Source organism: Triturus cristatus, chromosome 2_2 (assembly GCF_964204655.1).
Source record: "Triturus cristatus chromosome 2_2, aTriCri1.1, whole genome shotgun sequence".
Classification (NCBI taxonomy): domain Eukaryota; kingdom Metazoa; phylum Chordata; class Amphibia; order Caudata; family Salamandridae; genus Triturus; species Triturus cristatus.
Window position 1 is genome coordinate 1,033,813,473 of NC_140582.1, and position 25,636 is coordinate 1,033,839,108.

Genomic DNA, 25,636 nt, shown 5'->3' on the forward strand with positions numbered 1-25,636 from the left:
TCTCTGGTACTCCTCCCCATCTGTGACTATTTAAGGCTTTAATCCAGGAATGGAAGGATAGTGAGAAGGGTTTCGTCTCTCTGAACAGGGCTATAATGTAGGCTATTTCGAGCTTTGATAAGGACTTTCCTCAATTTATGAAGACTTCTTTTTCCCCAGCTTAATAAGATGTTCAACTATTCTGCTTTGGGGCATTTCTCTTCAGACCCATCCATGAAGGCTGAATAACGCCTGAAGAGAGAACCTGCTGAAAGTTTCATTTGTTCTTCATTCCTAGACGTATGTAGCCTTGAAGGCGAATAATTTTCAGTATTTCCACACAGCACTCTAGGAGAGCTTGGATGGGACGGACTTGATTGACCTCACTGAAAAACATATCTAGTTTGTGGTGAACATTTTTATGGACACTCTGAGTGCCATATACTCTGGAGTTAGTGTCATCTGTGGAAGCCAGAAGGAACCTCTGGCTCAGATCATGGAAATGGGGCTTGTCCCAGAATGCTCTCCTCCTCAAATTCTGCATAGAACATCTTGTTAAATAAGCAGATAAAATAAGAAACTAGCTATTCAGTCCTTCGACTTCCATCCAGTAGTGGCAAACATCTTCCCTAAATATCCAACACTCTGACTTTGCCAGATCCTGCTTCTACATGGGTTGTGAAAGAAGTCATAGGCAGAGGACTTCCTTCAAGGATCACACTCCTCCCTTACTTAACAACCCTTCTTTGCTCTCTCTGCTGCATCAGGTTGAAGTTTTCCCATACCTTCTCGGAAACTTACTTTAAGGAATGTTAGGTCTTCGACATTACCTTGCCCCCTCTCCTTATTTAAACTCAATGCACACTGCAGAGGCTGACAAAGAAGGAGCAAAGGTCTTGGCTTGACTCAGTCCTGTTTCAGGATATTAGATGATTGAAATCAAACATTTAATCCAGTCATTCAAGCCAAATAGCACTGTGAGAATTTACATTAACTATTGTGATCTGTGAGTACCAATAATACAAGTTGCAGAGAGCCCTAAGTGATGCGCTTCTTTTGGACCAGTAGTATGTCATGGCTGGCCTTGTGGAATAAAGCCACTTGATCGTTTGCACTCACTTTTATTCGTAATGAGCAGTCCCTTTATTTGACACTTCTCACCTGTGCATTTAGCTCCTGGTGTGGGTATTGCAAGATTCTGTGTTTATCGGAGAGGGTGCAATGTAGAAAAAACTAACTGGACTATTCTGTGATAAATACGTGTTCTAGCCTCAACATCATACACCATCACTGGAGTACTTGAGTCACTTTACTCTCCCAAGGCTTTTCCTTCTCAGTTCATTCTAGTTGTCAGATTTCCTCATTGTGCATCACCAGTTAAGCTTACTGTAGCATGCTTCTGGGTTGCATCCTCTTAGCATTTAACTGCCCCAAAGTGCCAACTAAGAGCTGCTCTACCAAGACCATTGTTTTCTTTATCTTTTACAGCATTGAAACCTGACTGCTAGTCCAGCATAACTTTTGAGTTGTGCTGTAAGCTTGCCTTTCCTCACAATGGTTACTGGATGTGAAACGAGGAGATATACTAAACATTCTCAAAGTCAGGTGGCAGGTCCTTAACTACCAGATACTGTAAATGCCTGAAATGCTGAGTTCCACGTTTGCAAGAGAATCTAGGACTGGTGGCAGCTCCTCCGCTAAGGCGGAGGAGCATCGCCCCACTGCTTTTTTGCAGTGACATAAAGGGAAAATAAAATGATAATAACTTGCGTGGTTATCATCTTATTTTCTCCTACCTCTGCCTGCTTTGCGTGTGGGGGCGGGGGGAGAGGAGGAGTGGCAGCACCCTCTTAAATGCACAGTGACTGCTTGGCTGGTCCTCTTGGGCTGCTCAAAACAGTCATGCGCACTTTGCATGTTGTCCATGTAGGCTGCATTACAGCCTACATGGTGAACACGCCCATGCCCCCAGTCAGTGTCTAAGCACCGAAAAACCGGTGCTCAGACCATTCACAACGCTGTTAAGGTGGCGTTGTGATTGGCTGACTGGTCACAAGGGTGTGCTTCCGGTAAGGCAGAGTGAGGGAAGATTACGGAGGTGAGAAAGCATTGAGAAGTTATGTTTTTTTGTTATTTTTTTATTCCTGCTTCCCTTTGTGCCCTCCCATTCCCGCCCCCCCCTACCTCCAATCAGTGCCGGCCACCGCTGTTCAGGACGATCTTCCCTTCCAATATTTTACATTACTATTCAGGTTATTCTTTATTGAATAAACATTTTAAATTCATTTTAGAAAGCTTCTGCTAAAAGACGTTCAGTGTCCTCTGAGATTGTCGAGATGCTAGGGCAGATTTCATTTTAAGCTTTTCCATTAACATTATCCTCCTCTAAATTTTTAGACTCATGAATGGATGAGTTAGACATCGTGACAGGATAGTCATCTTGGATACTCCATGTTCACAGAAAGTAAGCAAGAAAGTGAGCAAACCTGTATCCTACATGGTTTTATAATGATGCACATAGTCATTAAACAACCCTCCGTTTTTATGAATAAGTTCATGACCTCATGGTAAGAGTTTACTTGGCATATTGAATTGTGTTGGACTTGGCCCTTTTTGCAGGGTCATCCCTGAACTTTTTGCCTTCCTCCTATATTTTTTCTGACCTGTTGTTGGCTGTTTTATGACTCTGGGCACTTTACCACTGTTGATCAGTGCTAAAGTGCATATGCTCTCCCTATTGTAAATTATTGTACGAATTAGTGATTCCATGATTGGTTGGTTTGGTTTACCTGTCAGACCCTAGTACAGTGCACCAGGAGTGCCCAGGGCTTGTAAATCCAAATGCTGCTGGTGGGCTTGCAGCACTGGTTGTGCCACCCACAGAAGCAGCCTGTAAAAATGTGTCTAAGGTCTGCCATTGCAGAGCCAGCGTGCAGTCTGGTACTGTCATGCTGACTGGGCAAGTGCACCCACTTGCCAGTCCCTAAACCTTCCCTTTTCTTCATATCAGACACCCCTATAGTAGGCCCAAGGGCAGGGTGCATTGTAAGGATAAGGTAGGACATGCCCTGGTGTGTGTGGCATGTTCTAATAGTGAATTACAGCCATTTTCGTTTTTCACTATTGCAAGGCTTTCTGTTCTCCATAGGCCAGAATGGGCAGTTTGGTTATTACATCTTATGATCCTAACTGACTCAGGGAACATGGTAGAAATTCGAATTTAGTATGCCTGAACTCAGAATGATAAATAAATTTTTTTAGTGAAGTTGGTTTTAACATTCTGTGTTTGAAAATGCCACTTATAGAAAGTAGGTATTTTCTTGTCTTACCATTCAAACCTGCCTCTGCTAGGTTGTGTATTCCTTGTCTGGAGTTTGAGTGACAAGGCTGGGGAATTCCAGGGGACAGGGTGAGTCCGCCCAGTGGTGAATAGAGAGATCTGCATCTAGATGGGAGGGAGGAGCTGCACCTGGGACCTGAACAGGACAGTGCCTTCCCCCCACAGTGCTGGCTCCACCCCCTGTGGTGCGTCTGATGTCTCTGCCCTGCACTGTGAAAGGAGAGAAGGAATCATGTCAACAAAGTGCTCCAGGGCTGTGCTTTCCCTCCACAATGCTGGCTCCACCTCCTGTGGGGTGTCTGATGTTTCTGCCCTGCACTGTGAAAGGAAAGAAGGAGTCATGTAAACAGAGTGCTCCAGAACTGGTTTGATCTGGGCAAAGGCCCCTCTGCCCTCAGAGGACAAAGGATTTTGGGGTATGAATATTGTGACCCTGATCCCAAGAAATTAGATCACTTTGGGAAAACAAGAAGAACCTCTGCTGAGGGAGGAACCAGAAGAAGCTGAGGAGGAAACTATCCCTGAACCTGGGGGACTGGCCTGCAGTGGTTGCCTTGCTGTCAAAGAGAGGAGAAAGGAACTTTGTGTGTACTTTTTCTCAACTTGTGAAGGATCTCCAAGGGCTTGGAAAAGAGCTTGCCTCCTGCTGAAGTCTCAGGAACAACAGACCTCACGCCCCAGCTCCCTAGAGTTCTTTGGATGTGCCTGCTTGTGTTTTGGGCCTTCTGAGGGACTGCGTGTCGCAAGGAGCTGGAAGCGCGACTCAAGAAGGAGAAGCGTGCCGCCGTCGGAGCTGTTGTCGTCGCATCTCGTAAAGTGTGTCGCCGCTGCAGCATCGCATCGAGCGGAAGCGTCTCGCATCATCCAGGAAGTGTCCCGCAGCGCTGAAGAAGCGTGTCGCCATCGCAGCCATCGTAGCTGACGCATTGCACCGCATCCAGAGAAAAGTCTTGCATCGAGGAAGAAGCGTGTCGCCATCGCAACCATCGTAGTTGTCGCATTGCACCGCATCAAGAAAAGCGCCTCACATCCACAGAGAAGCGTGCTGCCATCGTAGCTGCTGTCGTCGCATCGCGTAAAGGGGTGTCGCCGCTGCAACATCGTATCGAGCGGAAGCGTCTCACAAACGTCAGAGAAGAGTGTCGCTGCCAAGGCCGCTATTGTCGCATCGCGTAAAGTGTGTCGCCTCTGCAGCTGAAGCCTCGAGTCGAGTCTTCTCACAACACCGGAGAAGCGTGCCGCATCTGGAAGATCTTCACGTCTTTATTTATTTGTACCAAAAACTTCATCGCATCAACATCGTTGCAACACTTTTGTTGCCCTGCGTGTCGCATCTATAAGGTACATTGACTTAAAGTGTCGCATTTAAGAACTTAAGAGAACTAAGCAAAATTCTACCATCTAAAGTAACAGTATTGTGTGTTTTTGTCGTTTTATGGTCTTGTGGTAAATCTATAGAAAGAATACTTATTTTTTATATAAAACCTGTGTGGTGTCCATTTGCAGTGTTGTCACTTGGTTACTGTATGTGTTCTCAAATGCTTAACACACTGCCTCTGAGATAAGCCTGTCTGCTCGTGCCAAGCTACCAAGGTGGTGAGCAGGGGTTATTTTAGGAGTGTACCCCCTTACCCTGACTGGAGGAGGAGGTCCCTATGTGCCAACTAGAGACCCCCGAGTCTAACAAATTGGTAATGCACTTTCTGTCACTACTGGTCAGGCTTGCTCTGAAGACTAACTGGAACAATGAAGATAACTTTTTTTTCTCCCTTAGGCACCTTTCTTTCCATTGAGTTGTTCCTCTATTTCATACACTATGGGGCAGATTTATAATAACTGACGCATCCCTGCATATCAGCAGGGATGCGCCAGTTATTTTGCGCCCCAGCTCCGCCATCATGGATGCGCCGCATTTATAATGCGGCGCACCATGGGGCAAAAACGGCACAGATGCGTCACGCATCTGTGCCGTAAAAGTGGCGCATTGCTGGAATTGCGTCGCAAGCGCGACGCAGCTCCAGCAAGGCTCTGGGGTGCCCTATCTGCACAATGCTGCGTCAATCCTTACGCCTGCTTCAAGCAGGCGCAGGGTTTTAACGCAGCATGGGCTCAACAGTGACTGAGTGAAATCTTGTAGATTTCACTCAGCCACTTTTAGGAGGCGTTCCTGCGCCGGAACGCCTATATGTGGCGCAGAGCTTCACAACGTGACGCATCTCCCAGATGCGTCACGTTATGAATACCCCGCACCATGGCACAGGATTTGCGCCGCCTCGTCACAAAAGTGACGCCACTGTGGCGTAAATGAGGCGCAAGGGCCTCATAAATCTGCCCCTATGAGTGTCTGACTCACCAAACAATTCATAAATCACAGCCGTCATAGACTTACATCAAATCATAGCTGAGCTGTCTGCAATAAAACTTTACAGTTCTCATAACTTTTATTGTTCCCACTTGTTTTTTCGAACATTCGGCACCTAAAAGTAGGCTGCATGGTACTGGCAGGATGGTAAATCTGCATGCACAATTTATTTTACTATTTAGTAAAACCATGCCAATCCTATGAGTAGAACCTCATGAAATGGGACATTAACTCATGGAAATGGATCTAACGACACCCAGTTCCCAATTCCTTGTGGTTTAGCACACATTAACCATGGGCGGCTGGTGTTAAAGAGTGTTTGGGGTGTTGCACTGCCATTCATACGGGTGGAGGTGGAAGGAGGAGCACACCAAGCAGCTTAACTTTAAGGACTGCAGAGTGTTTGCAGTTAACTACTCAAGATTGCTTTGTTTTTACGTTTTGCCTGCACAATGTTTGTGCTGTGCTTGTGAAATCTCTTTTATTTAATATATCTTAAAAGGGGGCTTTTATCAGTTCCCGTATCCAAATTACTGTGTTCATTGACTTTTTTTATGTAACTTTTTTTTTGTTCACTTCCCCTGGCTGCACACATTTACAATACTTCTGCTAAAGCTGTTCACACTGTTTAAGCTTCTTACACTGTCAAGATAAGAGCTCTTCCTATGGAAAAGGCAGAAAGCTTCTAATAGTATGCTGGAATGCTCGATTTTTTATTACTTAGTTTTGTAAAGTAGATGCTTTAGCCTTGGACGGTTGTTGGCACTTCCTATTCATGTCTGAGTACATTTCTTTGCACTTTGTATTCATTATCAGATTGATTTTTTTCAACTTAATCTAGTTGGTCATTACGATCAAATTCTAAATGTTTTAATAAACATTGAACATTAAAAATAAAGTTAATATACAATAGCTTGCTCTCTTTTACTACTAAACAGGCAGCCACAAGTGCAGTTACCTTGCAGACGCAGGGTCATGATTTGAATAGTGCAGCAGGTGCAGTAGCACCGGGCCCACAAGTTGTCAGAACTCCTTTAAACACATGATATTGCTATATATGACTACTAAACAGCAGTCACAATTGCAGTTACCTTGCAGTTAAAAGGGACTTGATTTGAATGATGCAGCAGATGCAGTGGCACCAGGGCCAAAAGCTCTAGAACCCCACTAACCCCAGATTATTGATAAAATGTTAAACTAAACAGGCAGTGACAAGTGCAGTTACCTTGCAGACAACAGGGTCACCATTTTAATGGTGCTGCAGGTGCAGTGGCACCGGGCCACCACGTTCTCAGAATTCCTCTACACACCTAATAATGTTATATATTACTACTAGCAAAACACACAAGATGATGCACGGAATGTTGCACATTGGCAAAACATTCACCCCCAGTCACAGATCTGGATTTAATCCATCGTTATTTTGCTCACCACGCCACCCCAGTTACTGACATGGCCATATGCAAATCAGTCTTGACCCTGTGCCTCATGGGACCAGTCCAGCCCGAACTGCCAAGCCATTTCTTCCCTGGACCGGAATCAAGCATCCTAGGACCGGTTTCACCCCTCTTCAGCCAGGATAGCTTGACTCCAGTGGCGTAGTGAGTACGGGACCCACGTCTGGGCATACCCTTCCCACATAGGGCGAACAGCAAACCACACAAGATGATGGACGGAATGTTGCACATTGGCAAAACATTCACCCCCAGTCACAGATCTGGGTTTAATCCATCGTTATTTTGCTCACCACGCCACCCCAGTTCAGACATGGCCATATGCAAATCAGTCTTGACCCTGTGCCTCATGCTGTTCGCCCTATGTGGGAAGGGTATGCCCAGACGTGGGTCCTGTGCTCACTACGCCACTGGAATCAAGCTATCCTGGCTGAAGAGGGGTGAAACCCCGAAACCGGTCCTAGGATGCTTGATTCCGGTCCGGGGAAGACATGGCTTGGCAGTTCGGGATGGACTGTTCCCATGAGGCACAGGGTCAAGACTGATTTGCATATGGCCATGTCTGAACTGGATTAAACCCAGATCTGTGACTGGGGGTGAATGTTTTGCCAATGTGCAACATTCCATCCATCATCTTGTGTGTTTTGATATTTTACTAAAAGACAGGCAGTCACAATTGCAGTTACCTTGCAGTAGAAAGGGGCTTGATTGAAATGGTGTAGCACGTGCAGTTGCACCAGAGCCAAAAGTAGTCATAACTCTACTAAATACCAAATATTGCTATATTTTACTACTAAACAGGCCTTTACAAGTGCAGTTATCTTGCGGACCGTAGGGTCATTATTTGGGGGCAGAGAAAGTCTGGCAGTGGCCAACAAAAAGTTGCTTCAGCAACATAAGGCATCAAGCTAGCAGCAGATCATAAGCAGTGATTCTGCAACAATTTAGTGATTTGTGCTAATATTACCTATTTAAATATACAAACTACAGTCCATAGGAAAACCCACAAATCTGTGTTATTTCCAGCCCTCCTAAATGGGCCACCAAAAACATATAGTTTGTGTTGGTGTACAATGAGACGAAGAGGTACAGGTGTTCAAACAACCTAGTGCTCCTGCAGAGGTACACAAACACTGCAGCAGTTTGGCTAAATATAGCCCTCAAAGGAAGCTGAAAAATACCACAATCAAGAGAAATGGTATTTGAGGCCCTTTACAAGTGACGAGTAATCAAACCAGTATCCTCCCCCTGGAACGAATGTTAGCACAGATATCAGAGCTTGTGGTTGGGTCAGAGGGACAGTTACTGGAATTACAGGTCAATGGGGAATAAGTTACAGGAATCAGGGTTTCTGAACTGTTGCCCACGTTTTTCCCCATTTATACCGATGTTTCGCCCGAAAGTTTTGCTTGCTTTGAGCAGACGAACTGTCTGTATTAGAGACATGGGGAGTTCCAGAGTATTGAGAGCTTGTACTCCCCATGGGACCAGTAACTACTCTCACCGGCACCCTCAGTATTACTAGCCCACCAGAAATGAGCCCCTTTGTACCCAATCTGTTTGCTCCCAATGCAAATATTGTAAGTTTTGCAGCAATACGTAATTCCTTATATTTTCCCCAGTGCAAATTTTTATGTCTGGTAAAATCTGTGAGGGGGGAAAAAAGAGGCTAGAAATATGAAAATCTGCGCAAATTCTAATTCTCACGTTCCTTCATTCCCATTTCAAAACTCGAAATGGGGTGTCTGGCAGAGTACTAGCGCATGATTCTCAGTGCTTAATTTGAGCGCGTGGTTTCTCATTTTTGGAGACCTGCATATATTTTCCCTTACAAGACATATCCCGAGAATACGACAGAGGAACAACATATAAAGAGGAAAGAATAAGAGAGAGAAAGATGCAAAATGTCACAAAGGGAGAAAGCAGGAACCTGGACGAGTGAGATAAAGGTGCAGGGAGAGTCCGGCAGTGGGTTAAAAGCCCCATGAAGGGGATTGAAGATCACGCAGCCTTGGTATTTGGCACACTGACATTTAAAAGCTCTGGATGCACGCTTCTGAACGAAGCTTTGGGCACCAGCATTCATTCTTTTACAACAAAAAAGCACTGAAGCTATGGCATTGCATTTATCCTGGGTCTCAAGTACCAGTCGGTATTTCCAGCCACCATTTAATTGAGAGCTTCCCAGCCTACTAATAGCATTTATGGGATTTTCAGTTCCATAGCCATGCTTCCTGCACCTCGAAATCTGATTACGTTATGTTAAATGAAGCCTTTCCCCCCCAGATGATCATCAGTGGTAAAGTTTCTAGGGTTATGTTTTGTGACCGTATGAAAGGACTTCTAATATGAGGTTTTCCTGTGTTCCTCCAGCATGCTGCACAGATCCCCTATAGATGCAAATGCTCAGCATCTGAAATGCTCGGGAACCATCCATCACTTGGTGTTAACCTATTAGAGTTAGCATTATCACCTCCTGTTTCAACAGCCTCTCTGTAATGCTAACTCAGTGCAGTAGAGAATTGGCTGCAACTTTCATGCCTCTCAGTCGCCATTTCTACTGCTCCAGATGGCACTCAGGAGGTAAACTCCAAAAGGAGCACATTTACTCTTGCCAGCCCTGTCTCAATCTAGGAACATTAAAGAGGAGGTGTCTCTCTTCACCTTAATGAACAATGGATGGAGAACAGGTTAATGCTAAAGACATGGATTCTTTCGTCTGCACTAAAATCGGTGAACCACATAGTTCATGGTATTCTCCAGGGGGCTTATTTACATGCCTTTTGCGCCGCCAGTAAATCACTTTTTGCCATATTAAAAGTGCGCACCGGCGGCGCAAGGGGCTTGTAAATAAGCCCCCAGAGTCCATCTGAACCCCAGAAACTGGCTAATTACGTTTTGTTTCTTAAAGGAAATTAAACCCTCTAAAAGTAATGACAACTTACACTGTCCCGTCTCTTCTTAAAGTATTGGAAACTTCGCTTTAGCCCAGGGCCTCAGACCTTGGGAGGGAGGTGTAGGGGGGGGAGCAGACCACAACCCAGAATTTGTGTGTAAAAGGCCGCTTTATTGAAACAGGTGCACATAACATTAAAATTCCTCGGCAAACGCCTTACAAAACTAAACATCACTAATCAAACCACTTACCTAAACCCGGACCCCACCCCCGCCCCTAAAATTTCCTTGAACCCGCCCCCACCCATACATAACAACATTACAAATAATACAAAGCAATGCATCAATGTTTCCCTCTAAATTCAACACATCCGTTAGACAACCTCCCCTGCCTGCTTCTTTACAACTGTCAATCACCCAACCTGTGTAACCGAACTAAAAATTAGCCTGCCTACCCTTTCCCTGTCGATAACCCAAAATTCAACAATGATCAACCAACTTCTGCCAACCCTGGCAAACTTCCCCTAACCCCCGCATAGCACCTGTTCCAAGCGACAGTACATAGACCAAAAACCCCTGCTCACCTGTCCCAACAAAAACCGCCTAAAGAGATGCAGTAAAAAGGAGGAAAAATTAGCCCATAAAACCCGTAAAAAACGAGAGGGAGGGAGGTAAACAACTACGCTAAGTTAAAGCTCCCAGCCACCAGGTCACCAAACCTAAAATGGTGGCAGGGAGCAGGAACCCAAATGCTTTATCCTTGGGCTCCATTTGGGCTATAACCTGAAGGAGCCCAACCACAAATTGGCCGGCTTGAAGCCGTCCCCCCCGCCCCTCCCAAACTGCCCGAGGGGGAACCTCCCTGCGGTCGGCTACCCCCCCAAACACCCTTGGGAGGGAGGGGTGGGGGGGAGCAGACCGCAACCCATAATTTGTGTGTAAAAGTCCGCTTTATTGAAATGGGTGCACATAACATTAAAATTCCTCGGCAAACGCATTACAAAACTAAATCTCGCTAATCAAACCACTTACCTAACCCCGGACCCCACCTCCGCCCCTAAAATGTCCTTGAACCCGCCCCCACCTATACATAACAACATTACAAACAATACAAAGCAATGCATCAACGTTTAACCCTCTAAATTCAACACATCCGTTAGACAACTTCCCCTGCCTGCTTCTTTACAACTGCCAATCACCCAACCTGTGTAACCGAACTAAACATTAGCCTGCCTACCCTTTCCCTGTCGATAACTCAAAATTCAACAATGATCAACCAACTTCTGCCAACCCTGGCAAACTTCATCTAACCCCCACTACGCAGAAAGCTGGGGGGGAGGAAACTACCCACCCCCCTTTCTGCCCTCCCAAGGAGGCTAACTGTTCACAGTCTAAGCTGAATGTAACTGGACGTTCAAGCATCTCGAAAACACTTCCCTGATCTCCAGTAAATACAGGTCCATACCAAGCCTGGATAAATGCACTGCGTCAAAACGTATCTCCTTGTGCGCCACTCTTCCAAAACCTATACCACAACAAAATCTGGAAATCTCAAAATCTTCCGCCGCGCCCTGTCAATGGCCCTGGGATTCACAGCACCCCTCCACACCCTTCGTGGAACCAACTCCGTCCACAAAACGTGGCACCCAGACCATTGTTCCCTTAAAAGCGACCCATTCCCTCTTCATTGCCCTCAACAAAACCACACCCTTCACCCCGCAAAGATCGTTCTCCCCAAGATGAATGCGCAATACATCCGGGCACTGGCCCCCTACCATCCACCTATTCCGACCAGGAATCATCTACTTCCAAAGCATCCCTCCCTTGCCCTTCCAAACAACTTTAAAAAGACGGTCATTGAAACCCAACATTGCCCCAAAATACCTCCGGCATGCCTCGACCTGTGCCCATTTGATGAACGAATGCCCCACTATCCAAATGGTTAATTCCTTTGCTTGGGGCCCAGCTACAGAACCTTCAATGAGAGAAAACAGAATGAGACTCACAAGGAGGATGACGCATGCGCCTCCTCCACATTTCTTCTCACATAGCGTCGAAAACAGTCTGATGACCAACGCCCTAGTCGCATTATGTCTCACTGAGACCAACCCCTGTTTTGTGCCTCCGTTGCTGCCCCAATCTGGAAAGAATGTGTCCCATAGAGTGCCCCATCCATCCCAATACTACGCAAAGCCTTCCGCAGCACCATGCGCATCTGGTAATCTGTCACACTGGTCCCATTGGAATGCCGGAAAACCAACTCGTCCCCCGAACCTCCTGACAACAAACCCCAATGGTGGGCCCAATGGAGCGGGCACGTAGACATGGGAACCGCTGCTTCCAACCAAACCCCTTTCCCGAGGCGTCTCTGGTCCATTTTCGAACCGGACAGCCAGATATGAACCCCCTTCTCCTTGAAAAACACATCTTGCCAACGAACACCCCTTCTCACCTTGTTGCCTAGAAGTTCAGAAACTCTGAACGCCCCCAAAAAAATCCACACCATAAGCGTGGAGAACAAACATGGCTCGAAACCGTAATTTCACTAAATACTGTGGTATTGGTAATAGGTAATAGGCGCCTGTAGGTAATTCACCAGGTATTTGTGGAGATTATATTAGTGACGGTGCTCAAGGGTTAGAGAGAACCACCTGCCTCCCTCAGTTATTGTGGCAAAAGCAACAAAGAGTCATCATAAATGTACCCAAGCACACGCAAAATTTCAGTTTACAGTTAGCGAATTAGATCACACATGAAACACAATAAATCAATCTTTGGTTTCTTTCTCGTATCTTTCTTCTTTTTAATAATTCCGTTTGTACAGTAGTTCCCAAGCCAACAAGTGTTTCGTCGCCTTCGTATGATCGTACATGCGACTTGTTCACGGCTAGGTAGAGAGTGATATGATATTTTACATTAGTTTGTTGTTATTAGGATTTTTTGCAAACATTTGTTATTGTTACAAACAGATGTGCTCGCAGGGTAGTTACAAAGACAATGTGCTAATTAATGTGTTGACACCACATAGTCCGGTGTTTGTTCATGCAAAAAGTGCCATCCGTGACATGTAATCAGGTGTCGCGTCACACTTTGAGGGAAAGTTATACCGAAATATTCATTTGTGCTGAATGGTGAGAAGTGCGTGTGATAATGGCTGATTATGTGGTAAGAAATATTTTCTATATGGATTGTTCCATAGGTGTCCTCAATTTAAGTCCTACAGGGGTCTCCCAGTGACACAACCTTAAACGCAACAATATATTCCAAAGTTAAGTAAGTCAAGATTATTCTTTACCCTACCCAACTTATTCCATCAAGACCCACTGACCTGAACACTTTTTTCGTATTACGGTCTGTAAATATATATAAGAAGGAGAGAAGGGGGGAAAAACACTAAAACGTGTAAATACAATCCGTGTTGATTTCTAAGACTTCAAGCTTAAAATAAAAGCTGTCAAGTGATAAAACTCTGTTTATACGAACCGTGAGTATTTACATACTTATAGTGTGACGATAATTCCAAGCCACACTAATCCTGTGGCGTGAGGGGAATTCCTAATGAGGGCTGCACTTCGATATCATGAAGACTCCAAAAAGTTTTAACTTGGGGTCCGCAATCTAATTTTAGAGAAAGACAAATATAGCATGCCTTTGCTTTAGTAAATTGTAGCATCGTAGTTTAAGCGAGATTTCACCTTGTATTTTTGGAAATCTTGTATTCCACGTTCTAACGTGTATAAGTCAGAGTATACTAAGTCTCTTTACCTCTAAACTATATAGAATGCACTGCCGAAAGACGCAGCTTCCTCCTCACGCCGGACTCCAAATGCGAGTACCGGCATATCGTCAATATGCGACTTTCTAGTCCTGAGGTGCCACGTGAACGCAGCGTCGGAGCGTGATCACGTGTTAGAGTGTGAAACGGCAGGCTCCATGTTGGATTAGTCAACAAGTCGCCGAGTGTATGTAAAAAAAGTGCCTAAAAAGCGATTCAGCATTCGGTTTATTAGTGTTCGCATGGTCTGTATTTATAAATATCAATTATCCCGTGTGGTAGGTGAAAGGAATTACAAGATTAACTAAACTATCAACACCTGATAATATAGTCCAAAAAGACCCTGTATAAAGTGGTCAAGGCTTCAATATGCAGCGATGCGAAAAATAAATGTTAACAGATCCGTAAGATGTAACGGTGTTCCCTAAGTGTGTTAATCCATACTCAGTGGCGGCCAGCATGAAATGGGACAAAGAAATGCTTGAGATAAGTATTATGTAAATTCTATTACGAGCGCGTGTTAAAGGCGATGAGCGTTCTTCATGATCAAGTATGCCTCGAAACCGTCCCTACAAACTGCCAGTAGCACCTCCAGTAACCGGGCCAGCGTCTGCCAGGAAAGAGGGCAGCGAGACAAATGCTCCCGTCTCCGCTCCCTAGCCTAACCCTCCAGCATCCTCCTTCCCACTTCCCCTGCGGAAGGAGTGTAACCCCAAAGTAGTTTCCCCATGAACGCAATGCCCGCCAATTTTCCGGCGATGGTCACCCTAAAAAGGCCTTTTTCAATGAGGTCTAGGATAAACTGAATCACATCTTCAGACCGCCGCCAGGCCTCCTCCCGCCTACGTGCTCCCAATGCCAGGAAATGCCCTCCAAGCCAGCTGATATGCCACACATGTAGCCGGCGACAAAGAACCTACCACCAGTTGTAGCACCCTACGTTGCCTACATACCAAAGATGCTCCGGCATTGGGGTCAGTGTCCTGTCCGCCTCCTTGGCCAGCCCATGGAATCTCCACCACTGTGAACGAGACAAAGCATCGGCTATGTCATTGTCCACACCAGGTATGTGCAATGCTCTGAAAGCAATGTAATGTCGGAGGCAGCCTAGCACAAAAACCCGCAACAACTTCACAATCTGCTCATCCCTTGAGACTGCCTGTTGATGATCTCCACTACTGCCATGTTATCCATTCGAAACAGGACTCTCTTATGTGCCAACACCTCACCCTACAGCATCAGTGCTACCAGTAACCGGAAGAGCTCCAAAAAGGCAATGCTCCTCCCCCCATCCTTCCATTGAGGAGGCCATTTCTCAGCACACCACCTGCCCTGCCAGTAAAGGCCAAAGCCGTTGCTGCCTGCTGCATCAGAAAAAAATTGTACGTCCCACTGTACATCTTCCTCCCTGGCCAATGGCACTCCATTGGAAAACAGGTAGAAAAACTGACCACATACGCAAATCCTCCTTCACCCCTGCCGATAAGCGGACATGGTGGTGAGGCAAATGATGTCCCGACAGTGCCTGCCCCAACCGCCTACAAAAGGTCCTCCCCACCCTGACCACCCTGCAGGCAAAGTTAAGATGACCTAGTAACACCTGAATGTCCTTTACTGTCACTTTCTGCTTTGACAACATCCTCTCCAACAACGCCAACATTTTCACTTTTTTATCAGCTGGCAAGCGAGCCCGCATTGCCACCGAATCAATTTCAATCCACAGAAAACCATACAGGGTCCCATTGTCTTCTCGGGCACCAACGGCACCCCCAGTTCCTCCATGAGCTCATGGAAAGTGTCCAGAGCTGTCTGGCATTCCGTGGAGCCTGGGGAACCGACAAAGAAGAAGTCGTCCAAGTAGTGCGTCACCAATGCATGATCTGTGTGCTAGGTAAAATGCCACTGCAAGAAAGTGCTGAAACACTCAAATAAAGCACAAAACATAGAGCATCCCATCAGTAATGCTTTGTCCACGTACCATTTACCCTCGAAATGGATACCCAAAAGATCCCAATCATCTGTGAGATGGATTAAGCCACACCCTATTTACAACACTAAGTTAGCATAAATGAGTTCATGGTTGGCAAGCAAGCTTGTCGTTTCTGCTGCGCTGCACACGACGCTGTTGTTATGTGTTATTCATTTTAGAAATGCTGACTCGACTTTGCCTTACAGAATAACAAACTGTTGTTTCACATTCTTAACCGTGAAATGTGCCCTTGGTCTGTACATCATGCAAAGAACGCGTCTGGGTCACTAGAAGGTACAGAGTGTTGTGTTTAGATTGATCGTACCACTTGTTAGACATATCATGCATACAGCTGCCAATATCTGAAGGACAAGCGTCTTTAATATTGCAGAACAGTTTGCTTTTAGATTCATTCGAACAGAAGAGCTGATGCATGCGAGAGCTGATCCTTTGATGTGATTCTACTAAGCTGATCTATACGGTATGGGGTCCCCCCTGTTAGCCTAAGAGACCTTCTAATAGTCTAATAATAATAATGTATTAGATTCTAGTGAAAGGAGTGTGGCTGTATACCACCGTCATTATTAGTATGATTGCTCCTTTCATTTTATATGGTATTGTAATAATGCTTATGGTTCTGATCTGTACTGTTAGTCTGCTAGTGTTAGCCAAAGTACTGCATCTTAGGACGCGAGGTTTATAAAATAAACTCTTTTAACTTTACCGTGTCTGTATTATTATGTTGTGGACTAACAAATAGATACGAACAGGTATTTTGGATTCCCACCACTCCTGAGAAATATCTAAGTCGCTTGTTCTGGCTTGTCTATACATTGGGACCACCTAGCTAGATCTAGGTTAACGAATGGGACACTAAGCTAGTCGGATAAGGGGTTCTGGGTTCTGAGGGGAGTTTTCTGGTACACCACATTTCTCTGAGGTCCTGGTCTCCTGCGTATAGTTCTGTGCAAAAGCAGATTCCCTGCAACATGGCGCACCTAAAGTTTGGTCTTATGATCTGAGACGCTTTAGTAGTACTTGAGTTTAGTCCACAACTACCCTCACTCTTGTTTCCGGAAAACGAGAGTGACGGTATAACCTACCTAGGTTTAGACTAAAGGTTCTATCAAGCTTGAAAATTAAAAAGGTTATAATTTTGAGCCCAAGTGCTACTGTAAATATCGTTGTTACTCTTTAAGGTGTCCTTATGGCGGTTAATATTCCCGCTCATAGTAGGGTTCCTCTGCGCGCTCATTTGAGGGCGTATGGGGTACCTGATGACGGGATGGCCGTAGTCTTTGTGGTCAGTGCTGATACCACCTACCCGTACGAGTTGTTTTACTCTTGGGTGACCTTTGAGGAGGTGGATACGGACGATAATTTGTTCCACGAATATACAGCCTCGGCTGTACCTGCGGCTTATGCCCCATATCGGACTCTAGAAATTCCTATTTCTGCCTGGCAGCATACAATTTGGTTTAATGGCGCCCTCCCCCATGAGGTCGTATCGGCGAGAATGGGCCCGTTGTCAATTGCAGGGGCCACATGGCCGGTACTGGCCGGATATACTCCACACCCACGCTACATGACGGTGGGAGTGGGTGATTTACGAACACTACACACAGCCCTGATTACGGTCCATAGGGCTTTAGTGCAGTATGTGTCACGCACAGTTCAGGTTGGAGCACCTGCGGTTGCTGGACACGGGGCGGATCACCATCACGCGGTGGTGATTAGCCCTGTTATGGTTAACACGGTTGTCGGCAAGCGCCCCCTCAGTAAGGATGAATTTCCTTACTGGCTTGCGGAAAAATTTGGTCAATTGGAAGCCGTGTTTTCAAACACTACACCTGTGGATAAACACAGGATACTCACCATTACTTTGCCGAAGGACCTGGTCCCTGAACTTGTTGATTGTGACAATTGGGGCAAGGTCTTTGCTGCGACATATTCGAAGTGCTACGGCACTCCGTCTATGGCTGTACTACCCTCTGTCATCAAGAAAGTCCAAGAAAGTCATGGTGCGGAGGCAGCAATTGAGTTGGGATTACGGCTTGTCGACAGTTTCGATGTGGTTTGTTCCATGGTAATGGGCAACCTCAAAGGAGATGCCATGCAGTTCCAAGTCGGTAATATGCTGGAGCTTGTGGCTGATGCCGATAAGCCAAGGGAGTTCGCGAAAATTATTGCGAAAGCCTATAGGATGGTTGGACGTAGTGCCTTAGGCGTGAAACCCACCATCAAAATTCCTGATGTAGTGCAGCAAACTAAGGTGAGTTCGTCTACAAAAGATGAAAAGCCCAACTTTCCTAAACAAAGTTGGCGAGCGAAAAAACAAGAGAAGCAGCAACAGAAACAGGTTTCTCGTCCTGCCTCACCCGTTCAGTCGAATAGTGAACGCACTTATGATTTGCGCGATCGTACTCGTATTAAGTCACCTGATAGATTTCAGGTTTCTGAACAACGCTCTCCTCGTTCTTCACAGGAAACATCGACTTCGCACACTGGTGGTGACGACCGTGGGAGAGGACGGGGTGCTCAAAGTCGAGACCAGCCCCGCCAGACTGACGGTAAAGGCAAGCAGGAAGACGCTGGCAGACCACGTCCACCGTTTCAGAAAAAGAAAGTTGCTGCTATCTCAGCGAGATATGCCTCAGATGGTCAGGACACAGCTTCGGAACCTGACATGGGCACTAACGCTGCTAGACAGCACGGCGGAGGTTACAGTAGTGCGGGAAGTATTGCGTCCATTTCTGGAGGCGACAGCAACTGACATTTATGTGACAGTTGATACTGCTGATACTCGCGAAGCCCCCCCGGAAAGATTATTTGAAATAGTTCTTAATATTGAGGGTGACATACAACGCAAAATTAAAGTGGTTTTTTGGGATAATCTTATTACCACCTATGATATTCTTTCGGCGGAGAAAGATTGGCCTCCGGCTTTCATTTTGGACGCCCCAAGGGGAGAGGAAATTATACTTCCTTCCTTTGGGCACGCAGTGCCCACGGAGGAGTCTACTAGGTTAGCCGGGGAGTGGGCACAGGTGCTTGCACCTGCGTTATATCGTAATCAGGTTGGCTGGGATAAATGTTCTCCCAATCACGAGATTCCATTGCGATCCGATCCCCAGCCTCAACCCCAATATCCCATGCGTCGCGAGGCAAGACCTCACATCGCGTCCATCCTTGAACAATTGGAATATCAAGGAGTGATTGAGACATGTGTGTCACCCATGAATAATCCTTTATTCACTGTAACGAAGCCTGACGGGTTGTACCACCTAGTTTTGGATTACCGGCATTTAAACTCGCATTGCCCGACGTGTGCGGTACAAAATACTCATAGTTCGGCTCTCGTAGATAGTCTTGTGAGAAAACGTTTCAAAACTACGCTCGACTTATCAAATGGCTTTTATTGCCATAACCTGGCCCCTCTTAGTTATGAGTGGACAGCATTCACCTCGGGTGGCAAACAAAATTGTTCAAACGACTCCCGATGGGCTATAAAAACAGCCCTGGAGTTTTTGCCGCTCGCGTGGTCTCTCTCTTGGAGATGGTAGACCCGGAAGCATACTCGTATGTTGATGACATATATCTGACTGACGACGAGCTGCTTCCACACCTTGCTAGTGTGGATAACATAGTGACTATGTTTGCGGACTTCGGTTACAAGTTTAACTTTAAGAAGTCCCACATTGCTGAATTTACAGTGTTGTTCTTGGGGTACGAACTCAATAATGAGGGAAGAGTCTTGGCACCGCAATTCCTTGAGAAATGCGCACGCCTTCGTATCCCTACGACACTGAAAAACTTCAATCCCTGCTGGGTTTTCTGAATTTCAGTCGATCCTACATTCCTGATTATGCCCAGCGTATCAAGATGCTTTATGCCTTGATACAACCAACTTTTACCAGATCTTCCTGGCTGCCAGAGCACTCGTTGGCATTGTATACTTTGCAAACTGATCTTCTTACGGCTAAATATCTAAAGACTCGTGACAACCACACCAACCTGGTCATTAGAATTGTTCCAGGCGCGGAAGGTTTCACGTACTTAACGTTCAATGAGGGCGACACAGTCCCCATTGCTTACAAATCTCATCTGTACACTTCGGCTGAGCTGCGATTTTCCACTGTTGAAAAAGTCTTAACAGCAGTTCAGATGGCGATCCTGAAAGAACGAGCGCTATCACAGGGAAAGCGCATGCTGGTGGTAATACCGTTTCCTGCTCTCGAAGCAGTCACTAAAGCTAGTGTACCAAATTCTAAGGCTTTGCATCCAAGGTGGATACAATGGGCAACCTCCTTAGCCTCGCCTGACGTCGAATACATCTTTGACGCGGCGTTGCAGACTCAAGAGAGTTTGGAGTATGAATTCGTTCATCCGGCTCCTCTGTCATTGCGCCCCATCGAGGAATACCATTGTGTCATATACACTGACGGGTCGGCGCAACCCGCAACTGGATCGAGGCACGCTTATTCAGCGGCTTACGCAATTGTAGTCGGTACTTTCGTAAATGGAGAATTCCAATCTGATGCAGTGCATACGCAGTCATTGGGTGATTGTACCGCGCAGTTGGCGGAGCTTCGTGCTCTAGTGCTTGCACTTGAGTTTGCTGATCACAGGGTCACTACTCTTATAGTGAGTGATTCTTACTATTGTGTTCAATCTTACAACGACAATTTGCTTTTTTGGATTATGAATGGTTTTCGTGACTCCAAAGGTGGCACTGTGAAGCATAAAACGCTTTGGGCTCGAGTGGCAGAACTTAAAGGGAGTCTGCCACTTGTGAATGTAATTCACACTCTTGGTCACCAACGAGTTGGGGTCCATGCTGTCGGTAACAGTTTGGCTGACGAGGCAGCTAAAACAGCAGTGGCAACATACTTAGTAGCAGCAGTTACAAGATCAAAATCTAAGATTGATGCTGACATCTTGTGGTAAATAATTTAATTACCGGGACTTCATTTGATGCGGAAAATCTATAATAATAGCTCAGTAAAATAAGAGGCAGAATCCGTGGTATTAGAGGTTCGGAACGGGCTTTATTCCAAAATCAATTCGAATTGAGGGACTCCATATTCCATCACCACGAAGGTTCAGGAAGTGAAGGACAAACTTTATTGACAAGTAATCATTTTTATACAATAGGCATTACAGTGAAACAGATGCAGGAGGCGTAACAGTTGATAACAAAGATAAGAACATACATGCGTAACTAGAATAGGTGTAACTGGGCGTAACTTAAAGAACGTCATTGGATATGATGTCATAAATGGGTGGTTCCACGGAAAGAATTTCGCAATGTCAGCAGAAATACTTGGCAGAGATGCGCGCGCAGCAGCATGACGTGTGATTGACGTGCAACTAGGGGGTGAAGGGGACTTGACATTTAGCTCTACATGTGGAGACAGAAGTCTGGGGTTATGTCAACCTAATCCCAAATCATATCTAACATCCTATGTTTAAAGAACTGTGTTATCCAAAAAAGAAAGGTCTCTTAGGATAGAATCTTATTCTATACTGACTATACTGACTATACTGACTGTTAGTGCGTGTACAAGCGTCTAAGTGTCTACACTAGATGCGAGGGGGTAGGAATATTCCATGGTAACAGGGCTATGAATTACTTGCATAAAGACAGAGAAGCCGGGCCTTTTGCTCGGTAGCTGGAAGAATGTTTACTTAAACTACTAGACAGGAATGCATTGGGTGAAGAGCGGAGCAGAGCAGATAATCTTGAAGGTGAAATACAGTTTCTGGCAAGCAGACAGGTCGAGTCAGGCACCGTTAGCCGCACAGGGAGTAGGACAAAGTTCATGGATACAGATGCGAGCTCAGACTGGAGCTTTCAGAGGCAGAAGGCAGGAAAGGCTTGATGGCAGAATCAGGGCCTACTCGCCTGGACTGTAAAATGGGATAAATGAACCATATAAAGCCGGTGGCCTTTCATACTTAGGAATAGAATATCCGGCCCATTCATGGCGGATCTGAAAGAGGACATGTTGACGGTGGACGCACATGTGTTTGCGTCTTCATAACTGGAACTGGAGGAAACATACATGTACTTATGATTTATACATGAAACCGTTGGGGTCCAAGATAGGGGACATAACTGATCATAAAAATCCATATTTCCACATCCCCTCCTTGTCCCCTACTTGCCCTTAAGAGATATCAATCTTCATCAATCCGTTGATTTGTTCATATAACATCATTTGTTCTTCTTTCTTCTTCCGGAATCTTGAGTGAAAACTTGGATGTGGGATACACGAGGTGGCACACAGACCACAAATCGCTGGCCCACATTGTAGGCATAAGCAGCAACTGAATAGTATGAGAAAGCCAATACCTAGGAAGGATAGGACCCTCCATCCAAAGGTAGATAATACACTCCAAAACCAACCGGACCAAGTCCAGGTGCCTGGATTCTGGTGTATCTGGCTTACAATCTTATGAAGGCGAGTTATGGCTTTATACACAGATGGCGAATTTTCTGGTATGAAAATGCAACAACTTGATCCGATGACCCTACAAGCTCCGCCCCTATCGGCCAGAATGACATCAAGGACAAGACGATTTTGAAGCACAACAATCCGCATAGCAGACTGTTCTTCTGTTAAATTGCCTAAGGCGGAAATAGTTTCGTTTACTACTGCTTCAAGGGTTCTGGTTAATCTACGTATCAGCTTACTATTAGTGACTGTACCTATATAAGGAAAGAAACCTTTATTGAAATCTGTGTATTTCTCCCATGCTGTTTCAGTGTAATCGACTATTGGGAGATCTCTCTGCTGTCTATTGTGTACTAAATGAGTATTTCTATGATAATCAGGAGGAGCTAGAAAAACAGGTGGCAAAAGGAATGCTATGTAACAGGTACCATCCCAATCTAAAGGTAGGCGTATATATGCGGTCTGTCCACATATAAAGTAGGAATGACGAGAAGCTCTAAATGTAGATTTGCCTTGATCACTGAATTCTATTACAGTGGTGCATTTACTATGGCCCATGTGTATGGAGCCATTCTTTCTTATACACAGTTCACCTTTAACTGGAAATACTGACATAGCGGGCAAAATTGGTGTAGCTTCAGATTCAACGTTCAGGATCATGAGGTTAAGTGTAAAATTACCTAATCCATATACTTCATTTTCTAGATCAGTTCCTGTTCTTTTGGGAAGTCCCTCCTTGTTAGGGTAACAGACTTTAAGCAAGACTAAGTTCAGGTTTCCCCAAACCCAGTTGTCTTGATAAACTGCGGAATTCGAATCTAGGGAATTAATTAAACTAAACCATGCTCCACAGGAGCCATTGTGTGTGAACGGATATGGAAAGAGAGGCAAAATTCCCTTATAGTTCTGATAGGGAGGGAGTCGGCCACATATCCAACAATTTGTAGCATTGCTAGCCTGATGGGAATGATGTAACATACTAATAAAAGTGTTATTGCGCAGCGCAAATCTATATGACAACTCATGCGGGGGAAATTCACTAAAAGAATGTTCAGCAGTAACATTATAAACATGTTTAAAAATAGGATAATATATGTGTAACAATATACTTGTAGCAATTATTAAAAGACATAAGAAAAACAGAATTAATAACGTCACTGTGCAATGACTACGCAGTGATTTACAGTACGCATGTTTTTTCAACTGGATTTGATTATTTTTTTCTCTATTCCGGTCCAGAGGATACATGTCATAGACAAATTCAACCGATTCACCTTGGAGAGGACTTAAACAATCAAATTGTCTGACTTATTGGACCGTAGTTTTAGTCTATATAGTTCTGAGTTCGTTTGTTCAACCAAGGGGAGCTTTGAGTCTGTCTTTGAGGAAATACAGGGTTTAGTCTCTATATCGGATGGTAGTCCATGAAATTTCTTGATATGACTTGAATGTATCCAGCCTTTTCGACCTTCGATCTTCACGGCTGTCCTCGTGGTTAACAGTACGAGTTGAGGCGATTTCCACCTAGGATCCAGCTGAGACTTCCGGTCAAAGTTCCTCACTAACACCAGGTCTCCCGGAACTACGTCATGGGGTTTCACCTCGGTGTTGTCGGGAAAGGCTGCAGCTACCTGTGAACGACAAGATTGTAGTGCAGACATCAAGGAAGCCAGGTAATCTGTCAGCATATTACAGTCAACGTCAGTTATTTTACGAGGTATAGGCGTCCCCCACATATTTGGTGGTCTACCGAAGATCACCTCATACGGGGATAGCCCTGTTCGAGAATGTGCTACCATTCTCATGTAAAAGAGTGCAACTGGTAAGGCTACTACCCAGTCGACACCTTTCTCTCTACATATTTTGGACAATCTAATTTTCAGAGTTTGATTATGTCGTTCCACGAGACCTGCTGCCTCGGGGTGTCGGACACAATGAAATCTCCATTGATAACCTAACAAAAGTGAAACGTGTTTCATTAGTTCGGATGAGAACGGCTGGCCGTTATCTGAGTAGACAGCACGTGGTAAACCGTACCGTGGGAAGAATTCTCGAACCAACTGTTTGGCAGTAGTCGGGGCAGTGTAATCTGAAACCGGGTATGCCTCTGTCCAACGGGAAAGAGCACAAACAACTACAAGAACATATTTGAATCCTCGACATCGTTCCATCTGGATATAATCCATCTGGAGGACTTCAAAAGGGTGATCAGGAGGCTGAAATCCACCCTGTTCTACGGGAATGCTTTTACCTGGGTTAAACTGACAACAGATCATACAGGTACGAACTTTTTGTTTAGCTGCTGCTCGTAAATGTTTGTTGAACCAAATGTGTTGAATGCTGTCTAGCATAGCCTTTTCTCCTAGGTGCGCTGGACTATGTATTGTATTAATGATAACTTGGACCATTGAGTCGGGAAGAAACCATATAGATTTTTCCTTCGTCATCCATCCCTGATCAGTTTGGATCCCTCCTAATTCAGTCCATTTCTTTATTTCTTCTGGTGTAGCATGTGTCTGTATGTCAATTACGTCAAGAGCGGGATCCTTAACCATCATGCAATGTGTTGGTGTCGGAACTATTGTCTTTGTCATGTCAGATGTGTGAGTTTGAGCAGTCTGTTTAGCTGTTTTGTCAGCTAGATCATTGCCTTGGGAAATGATATCAGTAACTTTCGTATGAGCTTTACATTTCATAATTGATATTGCAGCAGGTAGATGTATTGCTTCTAATAAGGCATGAATGAGGGGTCCGTGCTGAATGTGGGCACCGTGAGAAGTTAAATAACCTCTCTCTCGCCACAGCACGCCGAAGTCATGGACGACTCCAAATGCATAACGTGAATCAGTGTATATGTTGACTTTCTTATTTGTGGCTTGAATACAGGCTTGTGTCAGAGCGATGAGCTCTGCTGCTTGAGCTGACAAGGTATTAATACGATTTGTTTCAATGATTTCAGTGTCTGTTGTGACGGCATACGCGGCCACTAGCTCTCCTGTACTTGTTCTCATACATGAACCATCTACATACAACGTCAGGTCTGGATCTGTCAATGGGACGTCTGTCAAGTCTTGTCTAGGTTTCGTCGTGATAGTAATAACTTCAATACAATCATGCGCTAATGGGTCTGTTCCGTTTACTGGCAAAAGTGTGGCAGGATTCAATGTACTACAACGTCTGATTTCTATGTGTGGCTGAAACAATGTTAATTCGTAACCGGTGAGTCTTGCTATAGTCAAGTGTTCTGTTTGCGTGCGGTTCAAGAGAACCTCTACTGCGTGTAGTACTTGTACTGTCAATGGATGTCCTAACACTATGGCATCGCTTTGTCTGATTGCTAAAGCTGTCGCTGCCACTGATTTTAGGCACGCAGGCAGAGCCTGAGCTACGGGATCTAATGTACT